The sequence below is a fragment of the Hylaeus anthracinus genome, unplaced genomic scaffold (assembly GCF_026225885.1).
Source record: "Hylaeus anthracinus isolate JK02 unplaced genomic scaffold, UHH_iyHylAnth1.0_haploid 12001, whole genome shotgun sequence".
Classification (NCBI taxonomy): Eukaryota; Metazoa; Arthropoda; class Insecta; order Hymenoptera; family Colletidae; genus Hylaeus; species Hylaeus anthracinus.
In genome coordinates, this window is record NW_026534348.1 from 5,524,506 (window position 1) to 5,552,361 (window position 27,856).

Sequence of the window (27,856 nt, forward strand, 5' to 3'; positions counted from 1 at the left end):
TCCGGTAGACCTAATATAATAACATAAGAATTGTTTAAGAATGGTGGATATCATAAATGACGAGGGATGGAACAAATAAATATTATTTGAAAATTATACACTGCAGCTTTAAGTTCGGTTTTAAAACGAAGCCTCGTTATCCATGTTCGATGGTTAAACGAAGTAACTCCTAAGGCAACAATCGATCGATTCTACAAGGGGTCCCACACCATGTTCCCCTTCGCGTTTTCTTTAAACAAATGGTTCACTCCTCCGTTCCAATCCCAAGGGAAACTCTATCGGAGATAAGTCGTGCGCAAACTCGCTTCAGACGGTTTCGACGATGGCTGCCCGAGCCATTCATCGTGGGAATGCGTAGAAATCGCGGGGGTGGTTGAGAAAAAAATAAAGGTGAAAGAGGGCGGACGGCGGCCAGCAAATAAACGCCGACTCAGCTGATCGACTCTCCGTGTTTTCAGCGTTTGCATACACGCTACCGTCTATTAGTGGCTACGCGATTAAAACGGTTGGTTACGCGGGCATACCAGACAGAAATAGACGGGAAGCAAAACACGCTAGCTTATCCTTCTCTGCTGCGTTCCTCGCCAACCCTCTGCTCTCCTCCAGCGTCGTTTCTCCTCGCGGGATGACCTTTTCTTCCGCGAGACGCGATTCGAAACGCGCGCCAATTCTTCCCTCTCTGCATGCCGGAAATATGCTTCCTTGTTCTTGCGACCTTCGCGTAGCCACGCTTTCGAAATCGTCCCCGTTGGCAACGGAAATAGGGTAAATGCACCTGTAGGCGACACCTTTGACCCTTGAATGCTCATTCACGAGTATTTTATTTTTGATCGAGATTCAGAATTTGGGAATGGAGCATAAAACATACCGAAGCGTATTAAAAATTCACCGAACCATTGGATCTCATTAACCTAGTACATTTTCTTCCTGATTGAATAAGTCGGTGAACCAGAATTCTGAAAATTCCATCTTCAAACTCGAGTTTAAAGCGCAGCACGTTCGTTGGATCGATCGATCCAGCGACACCCGACGGATCGATTTCTTGCGAAAGGTGCAACGCGCGCTCGCGATTGCCGCTGGAACTCGACGTTGTTACGCGTGTCTATTATTAAGTCGCGCCCGCGAGGCAATACTCGTATCATTCTCGAAATATTTCAACTACGTCATCCACAGACGCCAATTATTTCTGGTGCTCGTTAAAAGCGCTGGCGTACTTGTTCTATTTTCGCGCAGCCGTCAGTCAGCCACCTTGGGGGCGAGTCGCTTTTTCGCGACTCGAAGTGTCTCGATACACGTCCCCTCTGCGAGATATATCGCGCGAACGCCATCGACTACAAATTTCTCGTCAATTTTCTCCACTCCCTTCCACAAAATTTTAATAAGAAGCCGTATTTAAAATTCGAGCAAGAGTTGCATCAAGGCGCGTAATAAAGAACCACGGTTAAAAAGAAAATGGTATGAACAACAAGTAAAGTAAAGTTTCGTTTAATATTTTAAAGAGTCCAGCAACTATTCCACTGGTTGATTGCAAACAATTTAGCACGTAAACGCGTGGATGGAATTAAAACGCGTCTCGGTTCCATCGCCGCTCCCGATTGACTCCCCCATTCATTTGTTTTTTGCGTTTCGAGGTTCGCGCATGTTTCGGTAGTAAATTTCCTCCCTGACCCGAGAATCGCGGCGTTTGGCGTTAATAAAGCTACCGCGGGAAACTGGAACGTGTAACAGAGGCAATTTAAAATTATAATTAACAGCAGTTGTTCGTATTACCGGGAGCGGTGCACGTGAATCGAAACTCTCTCGGGTTTAACAGAGACGAATAAGCGTCGTAAGTTCGCGACGGCTGCTATCACTGGGAGGTATTAATATCGAAACTTTGCTACCTGATTTTGCGGGGATTTAGGATCGTTCGTCGTCGATTCTTCGAGCGAATTAACGCGGAACTTACTCGTTGGAGGGATTCAATTTTTATTGCGAACTGTAATCGGAGTGAAAAATCGATTTCGCGAGTGATGGAACGTAGTTTGAAATTGACGTAAGCGATAACGACCCTGATTGCTTGGATTTTAATTTATTTTAGAAACGATTAAGATTGAATTTAACTGTAACGTTTATCCGATCAAAAATTCCATTCCACAAAATAGACACCTTGTTGTTTGAATTTTATTTTACTTTAGGAACGATCGTAAAAGAATTTAAAATATAAAGAAATTTGAAATGTTTACTCGATAAAAAATTCTATTCCAAAAAATAGACGGCCTGCGAAAATCTATTTAACAGAATAGACAACCTATAAAATAAATATTCTCAGACCAAGTCGAAACGTTTACGCAAATATTCCCGTCGTTAAAAAAACATCCACGCAAACAGTATAACTAAATTCTTTAATATCGACTCCTCCCCTCGGTCGAATTCAGTTCTGTACTCGCATGAGAGAAACTCCCTTAAATAAATAAATGAAACTTGTTCGTCGAATTGCGAGGACGAACGACGTTGGGCTCGATCGAAGCCGAGGTTTCCCATCGATTTCACCGCGATTCGAGAGATCTGGAGAGTTCGTCGCCGCTAGGAAAGTTTCGAAACAGATTGGAGGGATGAAAGGTAACGGGACGAGGGCGGGGGGTGGAAAAGCAGAAACTCGACGGTGTTGCGTTAATAGAAGACCGTGGTCCGGTAAAAGGAGCGCTCCCGGCTTCGTTCGTCGTATGTACGTCTGGAGGAACTGGAAACGGAGAGCTGATCTCGGTTTAACGAGCCTGTCTCTGCTAGTCCCGTCGAGATCGATGCCACGGGGAGAACTTTTATTCTCCCAAGCCGAAAACCGCGAAACAAACTTCCCTGGCAAGCTCGACGAACCGGAGGAAAAGCTCTTAGCAGCCCCGGTGATACCAGACGCGAGCCTCGCGACAAAAGAACTCGATTTGTCGATCCTTTGTCCGGGCGTGGAGACGCGTGACGCTGATAACGACTCGCTTTCTGCTCCAGCTGGACGCTGAGCATTATTTCGAAGCATTTTTACGCGTTCTTAGATTCCTCGGTTAGGTTAAACACCGAAATAAATTATTCAACGGGTTTTATACGAGCTTTTACGACGCTGATAACAAAATTGACTATTAACAACTTCCCTCCAGGAGGAAAATGTTCAGAAAAAATGATAAAACGACGCCACTTTGAAGGGACTAGTCGAGTTCTATCGCGTTTCACGCCTCACTTTTGGACCCCATTGCCTAGAATCTACCTCAAAGAAGAATTTCGACAGATTTCTCGGGTTCGACCGAACCAACGCACGACTTATCGACGAGGGACCGACTCCCTAATGGAAAATCTTCGCGGATGCATGCTCGCGACGGGCACAAAAGTGAACTTTACGTTCCGCGAGACGGGTAAACGCAGGACAACGAGCGGAGCCTGGGACTCGACGTAGGCGATCTGCCAAAAGTCCTATCGCAGACGGAATATTCGAGGAATATTCGGATGGTGGATCTCCGTGGAAATTGTTGTCAGAGGCGACCCTGCGGCGAAAACGGATCGAATTCTCGTCGCATCGACTCGATACCACTCTCCGAGCAGCGCAGTCGGAGTACGATATTAATAACTAGCTTAGGATTGCGGCAAATTGCGACGAAAAACTCTTGGATTTTTTTTTTGTAAATATATTAAGCGATGGGGAAACTTTCAGTTCGGTATCCGGTGTACTTTCCTTGGAATAAAAAGGGTAGGTAGGCAGTTCTTTGCGGAAGTATTTATTTTTTTGGCAGAGCCTTTCGTGTAACGGATCGTCTGGATTCTGAATATTATAATTTTATTCAACTGCCATCATTGGGCCTAGAGAAATTCGTCTCAATATGTAACTCGAAATTCCAGCAAGATACTACTTATGAGGATGCTTGTGATTTTTGTATAGATCAATATTATTAAATGAAAATTGGCAGAAACATTGTTAAAAGTATGCACTTTCAATTGTACTGTAAGAGTCTGAACGAAAAATAAGGCACGGGGATTCGAAGCCACGATCCTCGGATCCACAGTCGACCGCTTTTACCTACAAGACCAATCCCGTACCCTACGTTTCGTGTTCTTATTTGACTCCTTATCGTTGGGTATGGGAGGCGCGGACACTACAGTACCTATAGTAGATTTTTCCTAGCCACTTTTACATCACCACAAAAATATTCCCCGGACATTACAGCTGAAACTTTAGGGGGTCGTTTCACCCCCTAAATATGAAAACGGGCTAAAAAACATATCCAAAAATTAAAACAATCGGAGGCAAACATGTAAAAAGCTTTCCTCGTAAGTAATACGTCTCGCAAAAATGTTTGCGATCTACTGCTTATGTGTGCTCGTCTACTCTTCGAGCGTAGCCAATAAAGAGGTTCGATAACAACAGTTATTATTGTTGGACGTCGACGTGCGACGTCTTGGAGAAATCCAATCTACCGCTAGGACGAGGTCGAGCCCTCGAATCGTGCTCGTTTAGGCTCGTCACGCGTGTACATGTACATGGGAACGCAGAGCCCCGTGCTATTGGATCGGAAGCATTGTCACGGTGCACGTACAGAACATTAATCTTCGCCCGGTGTTTATCCGTCTTCTGTTTAATTTCCTCTTTCTGACGTGCCCATTTCCTCGCTGGCGGCGCCAGGCTCGCTCGTCGACGACTTATCTCGTTGGACGGGATGGGAATGGCAGCGAACGAGAAAGAAGAGGTCGCGAACGGGATCACTCGATCGTTGTCCGTCTTATTTTCTTCTAGCTCGTCGAAATTTCTAGTCAGCTTTATCGTGATTTTCGAATAATCAAAATAGAAACGGTACGCTCATCAGGATCCAGTAGGATGCTGATATTGGGTTGTCCAAAAAGTTCATGCCAATGTTTGAGAAAAATTCAAAGGCACATTTGAATTTTACTATATATTTATTGAATTACGTAAGTACCATTTTGTTCCATAACCTTTCCATCTTTTAAGGAATGTATACGTGTTATTTATTTTCAACCATTCCGATACATTCAGACTCTTACCACCTACCCAAAAATCGGCATGGACTTTCCAGACAAACCAATACTTGAGAATTTTTTCCTGGTGATGTGAATTGGCCAGGATAAATCTCCCATACGTAGAATTAAAATAGATGCTTCGAACAACGTTTCCGCCAACTTTCGATAAAAAAGGTCGATCTACACGAAAACTGTATAAATATCACTGACGTTTTCGATCCAATTCAACAAGATGAGGACTACAACAGAGATTTGTACGAGTCGTGTTTATATCCCCTAAAAAAAAAATGTCCAAGAGGCGACGCCACGAAGTTTAATGGATCGCGCCGCACGTGGCGGCCCATGCTAGACCTCGCGTTCGACGCGCGTACGCCTTGAGGCCATCGAGGAATGATGTATTTTATTTCAAATACAAGCACGTCGCGCCATTTGAATGATAAAACGGGAGACCTGGTCATCCATCACCGGATAATTCGCGGGATGCTCGGTCGAAAGCAAGCAAGTCGAGGGGAGAAAGGGGGAGGTTAGGTTGAGCAAGATCGAGCAAAAGATCGTATAAGGTTGCGGCGCGTTTCGTGGCGAAGTCGAGGTCGCGGCTAGCGGTTTTCGTTCGGCCCGCAACCGGTTTGCTTGCAGCAGGCTGACGTCATCCTACCTGCATGCGATTTTAAGGATGTCGAAGGACGACCGAGGCAGGTGAAAACTGCGCAGCCGCGGAGTGAAACGTAAACACGAGACTTTTCTTTTGACCCGTCCACCCGGATGACGCCATTTGCCTGCCGTCCAATCGAATGGTGTCGGCTGCCGACGATGACGCTTGCGACGATGAACATATACTGGAACTTATGCATTAGACGAACACAATTTTAGCGAGCACCGAAAGTCGATTACAATCTTTGCGAGAAGGTTTACTCTACTTACTAAATCCTCCAGACTTAGGGGGATGTAAGAAATTTATTTTGATATCGGTACTGATAGGGATAATACCGATGAAGAGCAATATTTTAGAACTAGAGAAAGTGTACCCACACGACAGATCTCCGAAGATCTAATAAGAACCCAAAGAAATTGATTTCGAATATAGAATGAAATAAACCCGTATAAAATTTTAGTCCCACGGAAACTCCACGAGCATCACAGGTGTCTGACAGTAAATATACGTCGATACCTAATAATTTAAGAATACCCTCCTCTCAAGACACGCGTGAAATAAACACGACGCGGTTGATGAATACTTTCCAAAAACTGGTCCCATTGCAACGATAAAAGTCTCACTTCCTTCCAAGCCTACGCAATCGCTATTTTCACGCAAATTGGGGTCAATCGAGTCGAATCGAAGAGTACACCGCCGAATATGTAAATGCTAAAGTACGTCGTTAATTCAAGACGATTACCCTTAATTGCTTGGCGTGCTCCCTCCTAGAAGGGAATTTTTCCCGAGGAAAAAACCGAGGCTCGTTAGAATTTTCGCCGTGGAACAGCTCCCGTGGACGTGTTCTAGCACGTTCGACGAGTTATTACGCTCGATCGAGAAGGATCCAGGCGTAAAAAATGCAAAACATTTAACGTTAGATAGCCGTCGACGGCGAGGATGGAAAATGGAAGACGATTACGAAGCGGGCGTGATGCTTGCAGGCTGTGCAACGAGTTTATTATGAACGTGGCACGAGTCTTCTTTTAAGATGAAAGAAATTCACGTTTCAATCGACGATGGAGTCTGATCTAGATTTTTTAAATAATCGCGGTGCGCGTGGTGATCATTTCGTTACGTCTTCACGATTTCTTAATTAAAGAATCTAGAAGCATGATGTTGTTATCATAAGAGAGTCTATATTTTTATTTAGCTGAACAAGTGGATTTAAATTCGTCGACAAACTTTTCCCTCCATTCTGTTGCAAGATTTACACCACTCTTACAACGAGTCGCCCGTTATATTAAAGAGCTCGAAGCGAAAGATTGCGCAGGTTGGCGAGAAAAGACCGTATTTAAGCTTAATTACGGATCTCAGACTCCCGCTATTTTCCTTTTCCGTCGTCTTTCTATGTCCGCGAGGATCCTCCGCAGCGGTACTAGTTTGCGGAGTCGACGACTTTATTTATCGAGCCGCTCTATAAATAACGTCGGGCTTCTTCTATCCTGCGCGTACTCGATTTCGATAATCGAATCGTGGACGTTCGTCTTGGCCTGATACGCCTCGAATCTTTCCGATTTCCTGGCTCCTCTGATTATATTAGATTGGAGACAATTTTCGCGCGCAATACCGCCGATTCGTCGAACAGGGATATCAACGCGAAGCCTCGTGGCTTGTAAGCAGGTCAATCTCGCTGGACGCGTCTCGTTCGAGCAAGTATGCGGACGTTGAATGAGAGAAAATTAAACCCTATTTAACCCTCGACAGCTGAACGAGAGAGCTTTCCCCGAAACAATTTCCTCCGAGGCGAGACACTCTACCAATTGAGCCCCATGCCAGACGAACCGAGGAAGTCTCGTCTATTTCGTCAAAAATAGACTTTGACGTAGGGACGACGAAGGTATTAATAGCAGAAATGAGCGAAATTCTTATGGGAATCGAAGCTGCAAAAGGCGAGCTCGCTCGTTAATTGGTTACACGAAAAACTGGAATTTAAGGTACGAAGAGTCTAGGATACAAAAATATTTGTTGTATCGTAAAACCGTGCTAAATGAATGGTACAATCTCGGGGATCTGCTGACTGTGTCCTTCGGTTGGAATAAACTCCTGGAAAGTGCTTACTTCTACGCAGACCAAACGAGGCTACTCCTTTAAAATTGATATACTTTTATTAAATAATACACGGGGCACTACACGTCTTACAGTCATAGAACAAAAAATCCAGCATCGTGAAAACATACAAAACGAATAAAAACATTCTCGCATCCACCGGTCGCGCGGTTTCCTCGGAATAAATTCCCGAAACCCGCTCACTTTTCAGGCCGAAAAGAGAAATGACCCCTCCCCCCCCTTAACGTTATTTTTCCATCTTATCATCCCGCGGTGATAAATCTCCCGTCCAACAGGGAATCGCGCGCACCCTTCTCCATTGTAGCACAACTACGCGGAAGTGGTAGCAGATAAAATTAAATCCTTTTTAACCGGTGGCAGCTGGCCGAATAGGGCTCTCTCGCTGAAACGGTTTCCTCGAAGAGAAAGAGAGAGAGAGAGAGAGAGAGGAGTCGCGTCACCATTTCGCGAGACGTTATCGGTAGATCGACTCGGGCCTTTTAATTAACGAGGCAGAAAACTGGGTAACGGTTCCCAGAGACGGAATCAATCAGGCCACTGCGCTCGCGTCTGTATTACAACCTAATTAAAACCGGACCGGTTTCGCGTGCCGCTGAAATTTTCGTGGCACGCTTCTCTTTTTTCGCAACTTTTCCCATACCGTGCGATCGTGTCCGTTCAGGCGATCCATTAATTATGCTCGCTTAAAGTGCAGCGGAAGATTAATGGGAGTCGCGCGAAACGAGGGAGATACAGGTGAGAGATGGAAGGGGAAGGAACGAGATCAACGGAGATGCACGTTTCGCATTGATTTCGTAACGCGAAACCAGAAGATTGCATAAGGAGGGCGAGAAAGGGTGAACACGGCGAGCGCCAGATGGGGAAACGAAGAGGGAAAATAGAGCAAACGAACCACCGTCGGATTTCGAAACGAGATCCTCATCCGTCGGATGCGGTTGGCTTGCGATTGCTTACGCTACGCCGGTAACGATCCGTTTCGTTACAATGCGGGTCCGTTCGAGGGGATTAATCGCCGCTTGTATATCCGACGCGCGATTTTATGCACGTTATATTCTTGTAAACGATCGCCCGAACGTCGTGACTCAACTACCTGGACGCGACGAGCGAGATCGATGGGGTACCTTGCCAACTTCCATGCTCACGTGTAACCGTGCTCGAAACGAGTGATTTTTGTTTGATATCGAGGGAAAAGGGGACAAAAGGGTGATTTTACAATTAAATTTAGAAATGTTTGCCCAAAATGTTTGTCCCAATTTTAGTTGAATTTTAAGTAATATTAATAAGTACGGTATTTGCATATTTATCTTTCAATGTTCGCTCGAAATTTTAATTAAAAACGATGTTATTTCCAATTTTAATTTACAATCCCTACCTTTTGTTCTAATTTTAATTGCTGTCTGGTGCAAAGGAAGTATCCAGAAAAATACCTTTAGAAGTACGCGCATACGTGTGCACGAATACACGTGCACGAATTGAAATTATAAATTGAAATTGAAAATGGAATCGTTTTCAATGAAAATTCGCGATGAGCAACGTTGAAATTGAAATTTTAGATAAAAGATGGTGAAATTGAAAGAGAAATATAGAAATATAGAGAGATATCATTTTCAATTAGAATTAAGAAAGAAATATTTCTAAAGTCTCCCTTTCAAATACGAATTACTCTTGTGTATCAATAAATACATATATCCGATGAAAAATAGCATTTCAATACGTATATAACTGTATGAAAATGAAATAATATAAGTTTGAAAGTATTGACGCATTTCCTGGGTACATAAATTGATTAACCACGCCCGTCAGCTACAGGTTGCAGCTTTAAAAACCACCCTTGTCGACAAAGCGTCCGCAGGCCTATCGCCGCGACACATTTTTATCGCCGGCAGTAGACCTCTAAAGATAGAAGAGCCGTCGGGACCTTCCGTGGAACCTTGAACGCGAACAACGGGGAAAACAACGCCCCCGCGAAGAAAAGACGAAAGGTGTGTAACAAGGATGCCAGAAATTCCGACGCCCTCGAGCCACCGTCGACGCCCGAAATGAATTTTCTAATTAAGATTCAGTCGCATTACTTGGCGGTTTGCTCTCGGCCCCTTTATGAGATAATACTCTCCCGACCGTTTTCTAATGAAGGTAAATTACATCCATAACGTTCTTCTCCCGTCGAGACGTCCGCGTCCACGTACTCCTTAGCAGCTGAATTTCTCGCGTTCCAAACCTCGACACCGTCTCGAACGCTTCAGGACGAAGCTGTCGCGAGAGAATCACTTTTGGAAAGTCACCCTCAGAGGTACAGGAATTTCTAGGGAGAATTTTTACACCAGATTCGAGCGAGGGGATGATTCCTTCTCCGTTGGTTACGTTGGGAAGTCGCTGCCTACCACGATTTCAAATGAAAATGTTTCTAACCCGCGTTCGATTAACGATTTTCAAGTTTTTATTCCCTTTTTAATAAGTTAAGCTTTCTTCGAGTTTGGTTTTTAAGGAACGATCGCACGATTTAAATAGAACTGAGTACGAAGACATAGGCGATGTCACTGCAGCTGGTACTTTTTCACAAACATTTCTTGCAGGACATATATTTTGTTCACTGAAAACTGACCAATTTGAACAATAGTTTACCCTATTCTCCAGTTTATTCGAGAACAACGAAGAACACATATTTATTTTAAATATACGTCTAATATTTCTTCTAGGTTCTACCTGTGTACCAAGCTTCCCGACGTTGTAGATCAAGAAACGCTATCTACTTGCCCAAGTAATACTAAAAACGCCCGATTCCACGAGGAATAATTCAGACAGACGAATACTTTCTTGCCCCGCTGCGACAATTTCTCCCATTAAACGGTCGGCCGGCCGGGAGCACCGAGGGAAGAAAAAGTTGGGTCCGCGGTGGCGCTAATTAACGAGATTTAATTACATTCGTGTCGCGCGTAATTGATACGGGCATGTTATATCGCCGCGGATTAATAGCCACCCGGCTGCTTCCACGATTTTCGGAGGCGGACCCGTGGGCGTAAATCTTGCCACGCGCTCGCTCGTTTTCTCACCCGAGGAAACCAGAGTCGACGACGTCCGTACCCAGCGACTTCGCGTCGACAGAAAAATCAAGGACAAAGCGACGAGCATCGAAACGGATCGGAATTTCGATCAGATTAACGGAACGCAATTAGATAATGGTATGATGTAATGAGCAAACAGCTGCGAAGCTCGACGTCGGGAGATACGGCCTTACGAGCCAACGGGCGAGCGAAACGGGGTCAATTAGAAAAACAGTGGCTCGACGGATCCGTCGACGTAGCGAACAACGATAGAAATTTAACGCGAAGCTGAACAGCGGGTTGGTTAATCAACGAACCGAACGTTTCCGTTTTTCCGCGGAATCGCCAACGCTACTAACGCAAACGGTTACGTTCCCTCTCTTGCACGCGTCTTAACTCCGTACGAAAGTTTTTCCTGGGATGAGCGTTTTGCAGGAACATCGAGTTTCGAAGTATCCATTTACTATCAGAAACGCGTTTGGAGCTTGCGACGATCACGATCAGGGAGCTCTTACCCAGTAAACACTGTATCTTCTAAAAATCCGGTAAAGACACCTTGCAGTTTTCTACTACCACTGCAGCAGGATGTCTAGAAATCGATCCATGCATTCCTGGTATTTCGCATCTGGTCTTGAATTCATTACGTTCTCATTTATATCGACTTTTCATTGCACGTTCTTTGCTGCAACCCTCGTTTAGCATAAAATTTATTTCGAGGGCGCTGTACAGGATGGATCCAGAAACTGGGACAAACTTCAGCCCTTTTCCAAGCAACGATACAAAAAATGTGTACGAGAAAAACATTCAATCCTCCGCCCTGGAACCTTTTGACATATATTTTTTTGTCTGAGGCCACGATGCAAGCGCGACATGCACTTGCACTTGTTCGTTACCTGATTTATCTCGCGTCACTCGGTTCTCTCAGTGATTCTGCAACGTGAATAATGCGGAGGGAAGTCATCGAAAGCTCGACACGATGCTTATCCGTTAACCGTTCGCTGCTCAGAATCCGCTCAGAGAAATCATATAAACTCGATACCGTCGAAGACCCAGTGTTCGTTCTTTAAGAGTTCTCTGTTCGAGATCGACACAAGCTTTCAATGCACAGCAGCTATTATACATTCGATGATATTCGCTCTAACCCAATTGCTCCTTCGCTGAAAAATTCACCTGACTCGAGAAGGTGACCGAAGAATTCGTTCACCGAAAAGGCGCAATGGCGTCGAAGGATGCTCGCCAGGTAAAAACGCCAACGGTTTTATAACGCGAGCCGTTCCCTCGGCGTTGTACCAATTTGCGCGGTTCTAATGCAACGTTGCGCCGGTGCACGCACGCGATGCATAATGCAGCAGCTTCGGGTGCATGCTTTCTCGCGGCGCGCGTTCAGGATTTAACGAAGTAGCTGCCCCGGCACTCGGTGGCGACCGTCTTCTGGCGCGCCTTCTGTATATCATAGGGAACGTTAGGAAATTGCGATCGGCGGAACGTGCGCGCATAAAGGGAACTCTGCCAAATGTTTTTCCATTAAACACTGTCCCGCCGTGACTTCGGTGTCCCGTGGAAAATTCAACGAGAAAACAAACGTCTCGCGGTCGATACGTTCGCCGGAACTCTGTCTATAATGAAGTAACTCGTGGAAATTTGTGCGAGCAGTTCGATTAGGGGGAACTTGGGGGTAAGTTGGGTAAGTTTTGATGTTTGTTTTAAAAATGCAAGGCATAATTGGGTTGGGACAAGAAGGCTTCGGGAATTTTCAATTTTTTATTCATGTTATGACGTAACGCGCTTAGGATCTTAGTTTCTGTTTTAATAACGTTTGTATTCCACTTTTATCGTCATTTATTTATTATTGTCCTTTTTTTTAATAACCTTGTATTAGGTTGTCCTAAAAGTTTCTTTCGTGAGTTGCATTCAATTATTTCCTGTGGCAGTGTTTATATAAATAGGCAATCTAATTTCTTAGACATCGATGCTGTAACAGTAACGAAGCGAAATGAATTGTACACAATTTTGTAATGTAACATAAAACATAAAATATTGTGTATGTATCGATTATTAATAAAAGGAAAGAAACCTTTGGGACAACCTAATACATACCTCCTCAAAAATTCCATCCCCCAAAATCGTCAAGAAAAAGATTCGGGTTTCATTTTGAGCGAATTTAAGTACCAAGAGCGATCCGTTTCTTTACGAAACGTTTGAAAACCACTGACTCAGGCCGCGCAAGAACGCATATTATCGCAATAACGGAAATAAAAGCAGACAGCGAGGCGTTCACGTGGCGAGCGTCACGGGGCTAAATTCCGAGAGCAAAGGGACGAAGGGGACACGTTATAAAGCGGGCACAATGGCTTGCAAGTACAAAGTAAGCGCGGTAAGAAAGTTGGAAGAGGGAAACGGGAGAGTCGTGCTCGTCCGCGACACGTCGCCGAGTAGAACTTATGTAGAAAGTTACGGCGAAAAAGTTAACGTTCGCGAGAGTGCTCGGGGTTCATGAAAGTCAAGTCCGTCGGTGGTCGTACATAAGCGCAATAGCGAAAACGTAAGCGCGGTCAAGAAAGACTCGCAGCCGGAAGATAACCGACCGAATGACGTTCTTGAATTGCTGATTTTCGAAAATAAAACTTTCCAACCGTTAGTTTGAATTACCGGTCGGGAACTTGATGAACCACTTGCAATTAGTATAATATGTGAATAACGAAGCTTCTACTGAAACGTATTAATTATGAAGGTAAAGTATCGAAGAAGATATATCTGGATTCGTGAATTTTGGGAACTAAATGTTACAGAGATATTCATGGGTATTAATTAAATATTCAACGTGTCAAATCAAACCTCACTAGACTCAACCTACACCAATTGTTTTACTGTACGCGTTCGTCATGAAGTGCTGGGTATGTCCGTCAGGTTGAGACCCTCTCGTGTCCCTCTCATGGATATCCTGCCGCAATACTTCCGAACTATTTTTAAATGGTGATATTTATAATTTGATATTTATAACCAAAAGTACAGGAGATGAACATCGTCGAGAAAATCCGATTGGATCTCGGGATAAGAACGCGAAGCTTAAACGATAAGCACGCAGAACTCCCGGGAGGGTTAACCGCGAAGAACTGGAGCCTTGGCCCAGTAATTGCGAGGCAAGTGTCAATTTTGATTCGAAGCAAGCACGCGCGCGACGCAGAAGAAGCCGCGTCGACGCCTCCGTGCGCGTGTACTCGATTAATAAAGCGAAGCTGTTCGCCCGCGTGCACATCAGGGCCGAGTTAGTGCAACGATAAGCGAATTGGGCTTCGTTCGAAGCTATCTGGAAAGGCTTCGTCGCGGCAAATACCGTAATCCCGCTTTCGAGTGTCAAAGTCACCGCCTCGCCGCTTCAACACGAGGAATTTGGGGAATTATATAAGTAGCTCGATACGTGACATTCCAGACCAGTGATTCCTATCGAGATTTTGCAAACAGGATAGTTTATCGTAGAAGATATATTACACGATCGCTTGCTCACAACGTATTTTTGCGTATAACGAACGCTAGCAATTAAAACAAAAACGGTGCGCGCCAAGCTACGCAGCGCCGCTCTCGATCACAGTGCGCGCCAAACTTGAAACTAAAATTTATTTCTTTTCCTTTATCTTAACAATTCCGAAACTTTTTTCGCTTCTCTCTTGCGATATTACTGCAATTATCCCTCACCAGGCCCTCTAATTTAAATATTTAAGATTTCTCGCTTTGATAAGAACCTAAATTTATACCACCTAGTTGGTATTTATCAAAGCTCCAGTTTGACACGAATCCTAAGGAACGACGAGAAGCGATGGAAACTTGCAGGGAAATCGTCGCCGATTCGAAGCTGGCAAGCCTGGACGCGCAAAAGCGGATCCGTCGATATCTCGATATTTGTATCCAGGCCGGTCGATAGATAATCCGTCGCGACGAATCAACCAAAAATCAATAGGCCCCTCTGGTCGTGGCTGGACAATGCGGACTTCTCTTCGAGCTTATCTCGTTCACGTTCGATAAATCGCGAACTCGCGTGTTACTATACTTTGTTAGCGCTCGTTGACGGCGCGATGACGTTATGACGCGATTATTTCTCCGGCCGGGAACACGGCCGCTGAACACGCTCAATCGGCGAACGACTACGCCGTCATTAACGTTAATACGTCATGGTCGAGTCTGTAATCCCGATAATAATGAGAATCGATAAGTGCCCGACGGCTGAAAGTGAGCGAACGCGTCATGGGAGAACGGAGAGATCGGTTGAAATTCGAAAATCCTCTGATCCTAGTCACTCGGTGAATGTTTTGTTCGCCTTTTTCGAAAGAGAAATTATTTCTTTGGCTCTATACGATATTTGCGACGATGAGTCCTCGCGAGGGACTCGATAATATACTTAACGATTAGGTAACTATGATTTAGATAATCATGGACCACGTGAAACAAACAATCATGTTGAATACCTGTGACGAGGAATTTCCTTGGAAATCAGGTGTAAAGTTTCGTGACTTACCTGAAATGAAAACGAAAAATCAAGTTAGCGATGAGACACAACAATTTTTGCTTAAACCCTAACCTATCTAGGGTCGTAAGAAGGAAAGAAAGGAAGACAAGAAGCTCTCATTTTTACGATAATTCTTGTTGTACTAATTATAAAATTGAGCTCCATATACAGTCGGTCCCATAAGTATTCGTATCTTCTATGTTCATTGAGGAACATCAATTTTTCATTACAAACATATACATGTGTATAGTTTATTCATGTACATATTACATATTACACGTTACATTGAAACATTAATTTGGAAACATCGAACCTGTCATTTAATTTAGCAAAATTTCTTCGACAGGTATACAGGGTACGAATACTTATGTAATTTTTCATTACAAACATATACATGTGTATAGTTTATTCATGTACATATTACATATTACACGTTACATTGAAACATTAATTTGGAAACATCAAACCTGTCATTTAATTTAGCAAAATTTCTTCGACAGGTATACAGGGTACGAATACTTATGGAACCGAGAGTAAATGTTGTAGTTGAGCCTTGCATTCCCTTCTTCCGCGACATATCGCGTTGATAAATATCTTATTAAGCCGGGACCTTGCTTAATTAAAAAAATATACTGGGTCAATGAAGCCCAAGGTGAGCATTCTCGTCTGGGAAGAAGCGCGAGGCCCGAAGGGTTAATAATCACCGAACGAAGATTTATACTCTTTTAATACGCTTCGACGCGATGGCGGACGGAGCACGAGTCGTGGCACAACGCTAGTTTTCGCATGAAATGACTACTGATATCGAAAGTGTGTCAGTTTGAAGACGTCAGAAGTAAGTATGCCATGATGTTGCCGTTATTAGCGGCGTTTGCGTGTTCCCACTGTTCCGAATCGAATTGTAACTACCTAAACCAACGCTTGAGGGAGAATAACGATGCATAGGAAAAATATACACCGTTATTAACGGTGTTTGAAGTTACGTTGAGTGTTTATAACTTTGTCAAACGATAGATTCGACGTATAAACAGTTAGGTTCTTGTAACATATAATTCAAAATGTGTGACATCGATACGAAGAGTCCAGCATAGTTGAATTCGTTAATCGTTGCTATAAATTACCCCAAAAAGAAACCAGAAGTTTATTATAAATCCTAACAAACATTTTTTTTTTTTTTTACTTTTTATCCTTTCCAGAAAAAGCGACGTCCATTCGACGAAAATGACACTCCAATAATCTTTCCACGTGGAAACCCTGTAGAACCGTTCACAATGGAAGAAACGACGATCGCAGACGTATTATCAACGAAAAATCGCGAAATATTTTCCTCTCCGTCGCCACCGGGGCGGTCTAATTTCAGCGACGACAAAAATGCCACTGGACCATCTATATCCGAGCACGAATACACAACCTGAATTGTTATTCCATGCAAACAATTGTTTTTCTCCACATTTCTTCCTATTTTTTTTTTTTTTTTTTTTTAATGAAGTATTTATATATTCCATATCGCAGACAATTAAATTCTTCGTGCTACTATCGAGTCAGCGACCATAGGAATTCAAACTATTCTACTTCTCATATATACACATATGCAAATATACAATGTCAAATTCCTGTATAGCGTATTTAAAGTTCACTGAATCTAATACCTACTACTAATGAGCTTAAATACTTCCATTTACTATATACATATATCCCTGGACATCACGAATAAATAACAGGCAATTTTCATACGCTAATTTCAATATCCTTCTGGACAATTGACTGTTTCATCACCACTGTAATTCGCCCCTGAAGAGCCTCTGTAAATAAAATGTTTGTCCTCAAAGGGCAGAACCATGCCAATCGTAATTGTACCCGTTAAAGAGCAACGACGATTATTATATATAATTGCTGGTTTTACGGCGAACGCGACGAAAGGTCGAGGAGAACGATCTCGTTGGCTTTTGCGAAAATTGTCAGGGATTGCGCCGAGCTACCGAAACCAAGTCGAGGAGACTCGACGGAACGACAATTCGTGCCACTGTCGACGATGCGCGTCGTTACTCTGCGAAGTGGTAACACGAGAACGTAACTCGTCGAAGTCGGTTCCAAGTTGCTGGTGCAACACATTCCCGCCGTTCCTCCAGGAAGATATCGCGTGTCTGGCGCTTCATTGTTTCCTCGGGGACTCCCGGCATATGTGCAAAAACAAATAGTCGACCCACGAAATCCTTCTCCCCTCGAAATTACCATCGCTAAGATTCCCGTTGCGCGAGCTATGAATTCTGCTACCGTATTTTCTTACGATAACAGCAATTTTCTCAATGGGACGTGTCATTTTTCTTTGGTATATTTTATGTTGTTAGTAGTTTTACAAAAACTTTCGAAGAGGAGAATTTTCTAAATGGGGTATATTATTTAATTTGGTATATTTCATGCTGTAGCAGGTTCGTCAGTGGTTAGTTTACACTGTTATTGTTCATTGAAATTTTCTTTTTTTTATTCGGTTTGGCACTTTGTATTCCATTGTTTTTAAAATTGGGCATTTTATTTTATGATTTTCAAATTTTATGCATGAATCTTGTTACGGTTTTTATACGATGCACGTTCGGTTTGACTGATTCCAAATCGTATGGACGAAACTATCATATTTTTAAATTGAAAGTAAAATCCTGTCGCGAACAGTTTTGGATTTTTTAGGAGTGCGTTGCACATTATCGATTCTTCCAAACAAAAATCAATAAAATACGTTTACACTGGTCAAAAAACTAAACGAATCTGCGACTTTTGACTCCCGAATGAACAAACCAAACGACCGGACGAGCTCACCGACGTTCCAAAGCAAGCATTTTTTTGAAAAATGCGGTTCAGTTGGACGTTTGCTGGAGGAGTTCCGTTTGCAGAGAAAGAACCAGCGTTAATATTAGACGAGCCATTAACGCGACAGGAAGTTCGCTTACTCCGACGTCGGCACAGGATAATACCCAGTTTCACCATGGACCATTTTTTCCTCGACTCCCAGCTCGTTTGATCCGATTTGGTTCGCGCGGCGGTCGATCGATAACAAATTTTCGAGTCAGGTTGCAAAGTGAAACGCCACCGCCGGCCCACCGGTTAGAAAACCTCGAAAATTTATCCGAAAGAGCGTTTTTTTTTTTCTTCAACTGTGGAATCCCAGGCTGGAGATACCCGTTATCAGCGATAGACCAGGCTGACATGGACTATCAACGTCTATATTTAATCTCTGTTAGTTGTGCAACTTTTTAAAGTTGCCAGTTTTTACGTCTTTGACTGGCTCGTGGAAAATTATATTGCATGAAATTTTCATTCACGGTGTTTTTATTGTTCGTGCTGAGTAATCTGGCGATTGGATCACTTATGGAGGTTGCAGTAGATGGGAATACATCATCGAAAAATTAAATGAACAAATTCGTCCGATTCGACCGCAATTACCGTCGCGCAGCGATTCTGTTACATGGCGCTTTATCGAATTAACGTATACACAGATCGGGCTGTCGGTCAACCGTTGACAAAAACGACAGTCAAACGTGTTATTAATACGGTTAATGCGGTACATCGTTGGTCCCTGAAAGACTTTGAAATTTACGACGTTTCCAAGCTATCGGCTTCATTAGCAACTTTTCGAGAAAAATACGACGATGACCACCCGAGAACTTCTAAACGTCACATCGTTTGTAAGTATAGAGATAAAAGAGGTGGAAAACGTCCGTGATTATCCATGTTATACAATTGCGAGAATATAATTACGAGAGACACACTGTTCGCAATTTCAGTGGTTACGATATTTAAAATAATTTACAAGAGCATTTGATACACCTTAACTCCAAAAAGATCGTACTAAAGCCCCCTTTTGGCATTGGAATCGAGTTTTAAAAACCACAAATTTCCTTTTGGTGTATATCGAACGGGTAATAATTTGATTGGAGACGAGAAAAATATTCCCCGAAGAAATCCTCGCTCGGAGGCAATCCTGGTAAAAATTCCAAAGGGCAGTCGCGGCCAACGTGGTCGTACGGTGCCTCTGCAACCTTGCAAGACTGGAATCGACGTTCCTTCGTCTCGTTTCCGTGCGATTCGACGTCACGACCTCGAAACCAATCGGCAGCGGCTCGTCCATTCGCTCGCGGAACAGATAGAACAAGAGCACGCTCGTTTTCCGAGCGCTTATGCGCCCGACAAAAGCTCGAGTTCGAATGATCTGGATCGGAAGAACCGGAAGAGGAAGAAAGAGGAAGGACACAAGCCGTCGGGGTGGTTTCCCCTGCCGTGGTTATTTAATCGCGCCCCTACCCCCGCCTCGTCCCTCAGCCTGTTCAGCGTTCGTCCGAGTAGCCCTTTGTCAAGTACCTTTACAATACCGTCCTATTGGCCCCGTCGACGCGTTATGAGATTCTAAAACTAATCGATTCTCGCGCATGGCTGAACGCGACCCGAGAAAACTTCGAGCTGCCGCGTTTTCAACTTGTCATTCTCGCGAAGGAGACTTCTTGTTCTTTCAGCGAGATGGTGGAGTAGCCTTGGACGCTGGTGTAATCAGAAATTTCAGGAAGAGAACAATGCTTCTCTGTTAATAGATTATATTTAAATTATCGCCTGAAATTTAAAATACCAGAAACGATTGAATCGTTAAATACGACCGTACAATCTAAAATCTTGAATAGAGGGAGGGAGCAATAGTAGTGTTGCGACGATACGAAGATGCCGCGCTACAGTTCCGAGTTACATCGTCGCGACGGTGTGAAGATGTTGCGACGATGCGAAGTTGCGGAAACGAGTTTCCGCGCTTCCCAGGTTGCCAGGAAGCGGCAAACTTTTAAAGTAGTAGAGAGCGATTCGAGAACTCAAAGAGAGAAGACGTTTCGTTACAAGTCTCCAAGATTATCGTTATATTATCGTTAAATTGTTTCAAAGTTATAGTTTGTTATAATAAACTTTATATTTAATTAAAATGAATTCTCGCGCTTCAACCCCCCGGCGCAACAGTAGTATAGAAGCATAACCGCGCAACCAGAATTTTGAAACAGAACCGAGAGTGCAAATTTTCAATTTCAGAGATCGCACACCTCGAACTGGCTCGTGTGGGAAGGTTCTTTCGCGTCGCGATTCGCGAATAACGACCGATATAATTCTTCTCTCCGCCAATAAATGTTAACAAAATTCTCCCCGTTCTTTCCAATGGCGTCGACCTTAGCATCCCCTCCGCGCTCGCGTAAACTTGCAAATTGACGGTGCAAAGGAGGGAGAACCTAACGGTTTGAAGCGAGAGAGGAGGAAAGGTCGACTTTATCGCGACTTTCGAATCGAACGGAGACAGTTTGTTGCGCGCGAATTTACTGGCCAGGGTCCCGTCGACTATCGTCCGTCGAGAGATGATATCTCCATTCCCCGAGCGTATCCTCTTCGACGAAACGGAACGGTAGAGCACTTCGCGTGACAAGAAGGATGTCAGCTGAACCGCCTCCTATCGTTCTTCTTCCTCGTTAAGTCCTGCCCGCGATCCAGCTTTTATTTCTTCCACCTCGGTGTTCCTGCACCCGGAACTCCCGCACCGCGATGAATCGAGCCGATAGGTCCAGATTAGCTATCGCTTCTCAAACTTCCCTTTTTGTTTCCGAAAGACGAGGAGACTTCCAACCTTCGCGAAGAAGTACTCGGAAGAAACGAGCGAGACGTGCAATTTCCGAAGCCGAGGAAACGATATTCGAGATTTCTTTCAGACGAAAATCAGAAGCAAATAATCGATGTATGTACTTAAAGTATGTATTTCGAGGAGTGTTTTTGCCAATTTTCATTTAAATATGGCAATCCATGTAGGCGATGTGGATATCTACATGCGGACTGGAACTTTTTACTGTTGTCGAATAAGGGATTTTTTCAAAACAAAGATTCGTTTAAAATCTTCACTTCATTCTTAAGAAACAAGCTTCGAAAACTCTAACATTCCAAAATTCCGCGCTATTGTCATCTTCAAACCCCTGTACTGCGCAAAAGATCGACTGCTTATTATTTCGCCGTACATAAGTGAATGCGTATCAAGAATCTCTATAAAAAAAATCGACCTCCTCGCTCAAAGTCTACATTCGGCGTAAGTCGTCGGACAGGTGACGTTTGCAGAGTAAGCAAGAAACTCGGCCAAAGACGGATGGACTACGGGACGGACACGACGGTTTCCCCATTGTCGAAGAAAGTCTAGTTAGATGAAAGTCTAGTTCGAGGCGGCCAAGCGGAAGAGAAACCAATTCTCGTGTGGGGCAACGGAAACTAGAGTCCAGTGTTCCGGCAGGTCGTTAAGTCTACTCCCGTTATCTGTCCCTTTTTTTATTCCTCACTCCCTTTTCACTGTTCGACTCTTTTAACACGAGTACGTTTTTTTCCTATCCATCATCCTCGTGTCGAACCTTGAAAAGAATAAATTGCCCAAGCTGAGACCACCTAAGAATCTTCCACGAGGCACTCGAGATGACGACCTCGCAATAACGCCTCTCGGCTATGCAAGTTGCATACTAAATTGTATGCAGAAGTTGTTTGGTTTCCTGGAAGACGTATGTCGCTTTAATCGTGGGTCGATTTCAGCAAGACTTCAAGGAAACCTGCTAGTTTCAATGTCAAATTCATTTAAGCGTAAGCCGTGATATCGAATATAGTACACTAGGTGTACGTAGATACCTTCGCGGGGCTAATTATGAGAATGAAATATAAAATAAATTTCGTTTCACAGAAAATTAACTTTGAATTTAACCAGGAGCTTACGAATGTTACAATTGATGTTTATATTAGACTGCAGTTACATATAAATGCAGTTACGAATCGTGTACAGTAATAGAGCTGAACGTTTAATCGTTCATTTTATTCGCTTTGCCGTTTCACTTCGATAATTAATGAATCGTAATTGTTCCGCTTTACATACTAATTCCTATAGAAATTAGCGATTTAGATTAAAATTGAAACGTTTCATCGAAACGTTCCATTTAATTTAGCAAAATTCTCGCGGAGATTCGCAATCGAAATTCCTCGTGCACTCTATGATTTTCTTTTCAGGACAAAATTATCATAATCCATAAATACTTCCTAGTAGATTCAAATTTAATTGACCAATGTTCAAACTTCTCTATTATCTGTTATCACGACTAAATTCTTTTCTATCATGTTCGTTAGAACAACCGAGCATTGTTAACTATCGAAGCCACCTGTTTACGGTTCGTTTCATCTCTCGCATATTTGCAAAGCCGAGAATACAGGAACTTTGTTCGCGGTATCCTTTGCTCGCGTTCAGGGTTCGATTGCCAGTACATAAATCACCGTCGTTTCGAGTAAACGCGATCGATTTGGCCGCGAACAGTTGTGTTAAGGATGATGAATTAGTCGGAGCAGCGCGGCTGACAGGATGGTGTCTATAGTCGAATCAGGTGTCAAGGCTATGGTTTATTTGCGCCCAAGGATCCGTATCCGAGGCGCTTTTTGTCCATTGTCTGTTATAAATCAACGCGAAAACCCTTATGCGGCGCTTTACGATCCACGTGACCGGACAATTCCCTTTGTTGGCCCCGACAATGCTGCAATTGATGCAGCAAATCAACCGAGGGATCGCTTTCGAATCCTTCCACGATGCCGCGATGGCTATGAATATTTATATGATCGCTCGACGACTCCAGTCGATAAAATGTATCTTGGAAGACGCGTAGCGAAATAAAAAAAAAAAAAAAAAAACTAAGGTAGAGCGACAGACTCGCCCTCGTCAGGGCTAGAAGGGATCATCCAACAGATGACGTGTGATTTGTTCATCTGTTTCGATTGTTGCAGCTCCAAGGACACGCGAGCGTGCTATATAATGCTTGATCTCTCGGTTAGAGCCTTTTAAAGTTGCAGAAAGTTGGAGAAAGTGCCTGTAGCGACTCCTTGAGCGAGAAGGCGGACTTGTACTCAACAGATACTACGATTCTCGTGACTGTTTTTTAGTTTCACGTCTATAGATGCTGCTACAGTCCTGCAATTTATGCTCCTTCAATTTATGTTACACTGGAATTGATCTAGTAATGTTGAAACTCGATTGCGCGAACCTATACATATTTATGTAATTTGTATAACTCCTCACTCCCCCATCAGCATCAAATTAATTTCACTTCGGTCTAACTTAGGAAACGTTCCGAATAAGGTACACTTAACTTATTACACGAATCGTCGATGTAACATCGGTCTCGATTTTCGAAACGCTTATCAGCGGATCGAGAACGAAACGATTGCCTCAGCGTTTTCCGTTTGTTAAGATATTTAATTAGGGCCCGAGCATCGAGGCGTTTATTAAATTTTTAATTGATGCCAAAGAATACGGGGGAGGGTAACAGAGTTACGCAATACCGTGGCTACTTTGCATAAAATGAAGGTTTAATATAAGCCGGCACTCGCGGCGGAGTTATTTCTCTCGTTGACCGTGTTGCTTAGCGCGATCCGTTGCTAAATGAAATCAAGTTCTCGGCCTCCGTCCCCCTTTTCCCCTGTTCCCTTTAAGCCCGGCGATTGGAGACTTATCGGGAAGAGTTTCCGCTGAAAAATGACATCGTCGGGAACTCGTTAAAAATACCTCCGCCCCCTTACAAAATGGCAACGCGTGGATATCGATTCTGCGATCGTCGGAGTGCTCCACAGGTGAACGGACGAAGCTTGGGAATTATTTTAATTATTAAAAGTGGTCTGAATTTTATTCGAGACATTTGGTTGAAGTAATATCTCCTTCCACGTTTGAGAATCACGAAACTTTCAGAAAAAGGAGGTCGACCGTAATTTCTGAGAGGCTCAGGTCCCGTATATGAAATACAACAACGCAACCAGAATTTTGAAAGAGGACCGAGGATCCAAACAGACACACGGGTGAGATTCTTTCGCATCAGTGTTCACGAATGACTCCAAGGATCCGTATCCGAGGCGCTTTTTGTCCATTGAGAGAAAGTTTTCTCTCCTCCAAGAAATATTAAAAAAAATTCTCCTCGTTCCTAATGTTCAAATCCTAATTTCCATCCACTGGATCGACAAGTTGTCGACCTTTTGCTCAGTTATTGCACGCTCGCTCGAGGAAGTTTGCACGCGGATGTCGATGGACGAGGAGCAACGAACGACGTTGGCTTCGCGATCGGTAAATGTCGATCGCATTTCGCGATTCTACTCGATGCCACAGTGCCGGGTTTCCTTTCGCGGCGTGCGCTATTCCCAGAAGGAACGCGACACGACAAATCACGACGATCGTGTCGGGCATGCTTAACGAGGCCCTGGTATTTCACTTTCGTTTCTATCGGCCGACGTCGGCCGTCTAATGGTCGCCGCGCATCAACGGGAAATTTCATTCGAACCGCCAACAGCCGTCACCGCCGAAATCTCTTTCGATGCATTTTAAATGTATCCAGCTCCACGAAAATAGACAGCCAGTCGATACGCGTAGACGTCACCGTTCATGCACGCCTCGACGAGCTTGAAAATCCACCGAACGTCGGAGTTAAGGGGTTATGTGTCGGACATTATACAGCGGAAAAGACTCCGTGAATTTTTTGTTGTCGAATGGATAGGTTAAGGAAAGGGGCTTCGAGGTTTTTAGGAGCATTAAGTAGACCTAATCTAGATCTGTATTTTAAAAGAAATGCAATATTTACATCAACGTCGAGAAGAGAAAATTATTCCAAAGTCAAGTGATGATCGATTAAAAAAAAAAGAGTCTGCGAGAACTGATTTTAAAGAAGGTTAAGATATTATTATTAGTATATATCGCATATGTTATATGCTTGAAATATATGAAACATCATACGCGTTGCCTTGTTTAAAGGCCGCGTTGCACTTGCATAAAAGTTATCTTGAATTACAGGTTATTTCATTTTCCCCAAAAGCATCTACCTTTCGAATCAAAAAACAAAATGTACTCGAGTTCGCGCTATCGCCCCTCTGGGAGGTGAAACAAACATTTTCCGAAAAAGTTTTGAAACGACTCGCGAGGAAACGGTTGAAACGTAATATATTGACACTCGGCGCGCAGCAAAGTTCTTTAATAAGAAGTTTCGAGAGTCTTATTTAGAACGTCGAGGAACACGCCGCGGGCACGCCATGATTTATACTAACGGCGTTATTTAAAAGACCGACACCATAAATCGCCAAAGTGCTCGGCTGCTTCGCCAAGTATCGTCCCGCGTAGATACACATCCCCGACTATTCGCGGCAGTTATAACAGAGGTTACCGGGGGGTCTTCCTGGGAGACATCAACGTATCCGACATCGCCGAACTTTTCGCATTTTCTTCGCCCGGGTCTTTTATCTTGGACTGCGCGCAATAAAACCAGTGGCCCCGATTTTGCTTGGGTCTGTGCATACGGGACGGTCGCGAGATCGCTTTAAAAGTTCGCGATTCCACCGACTCAGGGACGAATCCGCGATAGGAGGAACCCACCTGTCCAACATTTATGAAATATCGAGAAGAGACTACTTTCTTCGGGAATTACTTACAAGGTTATGAACAGAAATATGAAGATTTTTCTTAGGAATGATTTACGTGTGCTTCGAAGACTGAGAACATTTTTTTTTTTTTAAGGACTTCTGTACACAGGAACGCACGCGCAAGACTATAAAAAAAAAAAAAAAAGGACTGGTATACATAGGAACTCACGCACAAGACTTCTATAAAAAAAGGACTCTTATATATAAGACTTCTATACAAATAGACTCTTATACAATAGGACTTCTATAGGAAAAGACTCCTAAAAATAGAAGCCCGTTTCATACGGCATCAAACATTCCTGATTGATATTATTTCCTTACAGATTCCAGAAAGACATCAGTGTTTTTATACGAGGTGCAATTTTGTTCTTCCACGTGAAACATCTAAGATAACCATATATGTTACCATTCCGGTTTGACACGGTTCGAACAGCTCGTATTTGCCCAGAAGAATAAGAACACGATCGACGATTAAAATTCCACGGTTTCTTAATTGAGCCGGATTTGCAGGGATCGCGAGAGGACTAAAATACGATTTTCGTTCAATGTAACCGAGATTCACGTGAAAGAACGTGGATACCAAGCGCTTCCGAGGCGCAACGGCAGCAGCCCCGCTAACAAGCAGGTCAGATTTAATGGTCGTGCCTGCTGACGGATGTTTAAACGCGCATTAAGTGCAACCAGTGCGATAGGAAGACGGTCCCGCCTCTATAGAAAACAGATTTTCGTCGAGACGATGTCGTAGCTGCGAGACACTGGTGAAAAATCCCCGCGGGAAACGAGAAAGAGAATGATCTTCGTACAAGTGTTCAAAATTCTAGGGACGCGAGGATGACGAATAGGTTTTACCACGAAGAAGACTTTTCGAGCAAATTGGAGTTTCAAGAGGATCAAATGAGGAGGATTTTAGTACGAAGGAATATAAGTATCGAATTGAAATGCGATGAAATTTTTATTCCAGAGGGGTGTTCGAGGATCGAGCTAGATCCAGGGATGGGCAAAATTTCATTGGAACAATACCGAGGTACAATAATTTATCCGATCGAAATTTGTATTCCTTCGTAATAAAATATTTCATCCCATAATTCCAACTCTGATTTTTATTCCACGAGTATCGAACAAAGATTAGTTTCTCTGCTATACGCGTCGTATAAGTTTGTATGCAAAGCAGGAGTATTGTCCATCTTTGGAAGTGACGCTAAGGTTAATTGCGAGCGGGATTTCCCAATCGATAATTAGAGAATCGCATCGTCGTCATAATTAATCACGGATTCGAGTCACACGCGACCGATCCCAAATCCACGTAATCGCCAAGTCGATATCGATCGATGTCGAATCGTCGATGGAATTTTAAAGTGCGAGCGAAAGGCCGCACGAATGCGTTTCGATCGAAACTTGCATAGTAATTGCTGCATCGTCATCTCCTCATCGCGCCTATATCGTTTTGCAAACACACCTACCAGGTTCGGATAATTTATATCGTTATCGAGCGTGTTATCCACCTCGATATACGCTGCATTCTGAACTTTATTTACGATGAAACTATCATGTAACTGTAGTTATATTCTGTTACAATTTTATAAATTGTGCCCGTAGTTTACCCACGACTCGACTTCTATAGCTTCCAATTGCAGTTCAATCGCAATTTCAGTCGACCTTCGAAACACAATCGGGAACGTAGCCAGCGCTCGAATGGAATCTAAAAAATAAAAAATTCAAGCCGTCCTTTGCGAGCAATTGGGAAAAAATCGTAATCGACATTCAATCGCGATCGAAACAAATTGCAATCGTCCCCCGATTACGCTCGATTAAATTCGCTGGATCCAATTAATTTTTCCCGCGAATCGATTTGTCCCCGGCGCATCAGCGACGAGCACACGGAAACGAGCAAATCCGGTTGGAGAAACTTCCCATCCTCGACGACCTCGTTTCACCGTGGCTCGGTATGCAGAAACTCGCTGTTCCCCCAAGCCTTTATGACGTATCAAACGTAACGCGGCAACACGACCGAGCCCGCGCAAGGCAGTGTGCCTCGCGTAGTTGAAACCTCAAACCAACGTTACCGGGCCCTGACACCTTAAA

General features: G+C 43.6%; 1 protein-coding gene and 1 long non-coding RNA gene across 6 annotated transcripts in view; both read right to left on the reverse strand.

Moving 5' to 3' along the window:
* The window catches only part of LOC128890808 (cysteine-rich motor neuron 1 protein), a 244,239-nt gene that overhangs the window by 106,115 nt on the left and 110,268 nt on the right, over nt 1-27,856 (reverse strand). The window lies entirely within an intron of this gene.
* Nucleotides 1-27,856, reverse strand: part of LOC128890843 (uncharacterized) — a 109,911-nt gene that overhangs the window by 53,308 nt on the left and 28,747 nt on the right. Inside the window, exon 3 of one of the 4 annotated variants that reach the window (XR_008460692.1) lies at nt 15,296-15,310. The exons of the other annotated variants lie outside the window; for them this stretch is intronic. This is a non-coding gene — a long non-coding RNA (uncharacterized LOC128890843). Of the gene's footprint in view, nt 1-15,295; nt 15,311-27,856 lie in introns of those variants that run through there. 4 annotated transcript variants of the gene reach the window in all.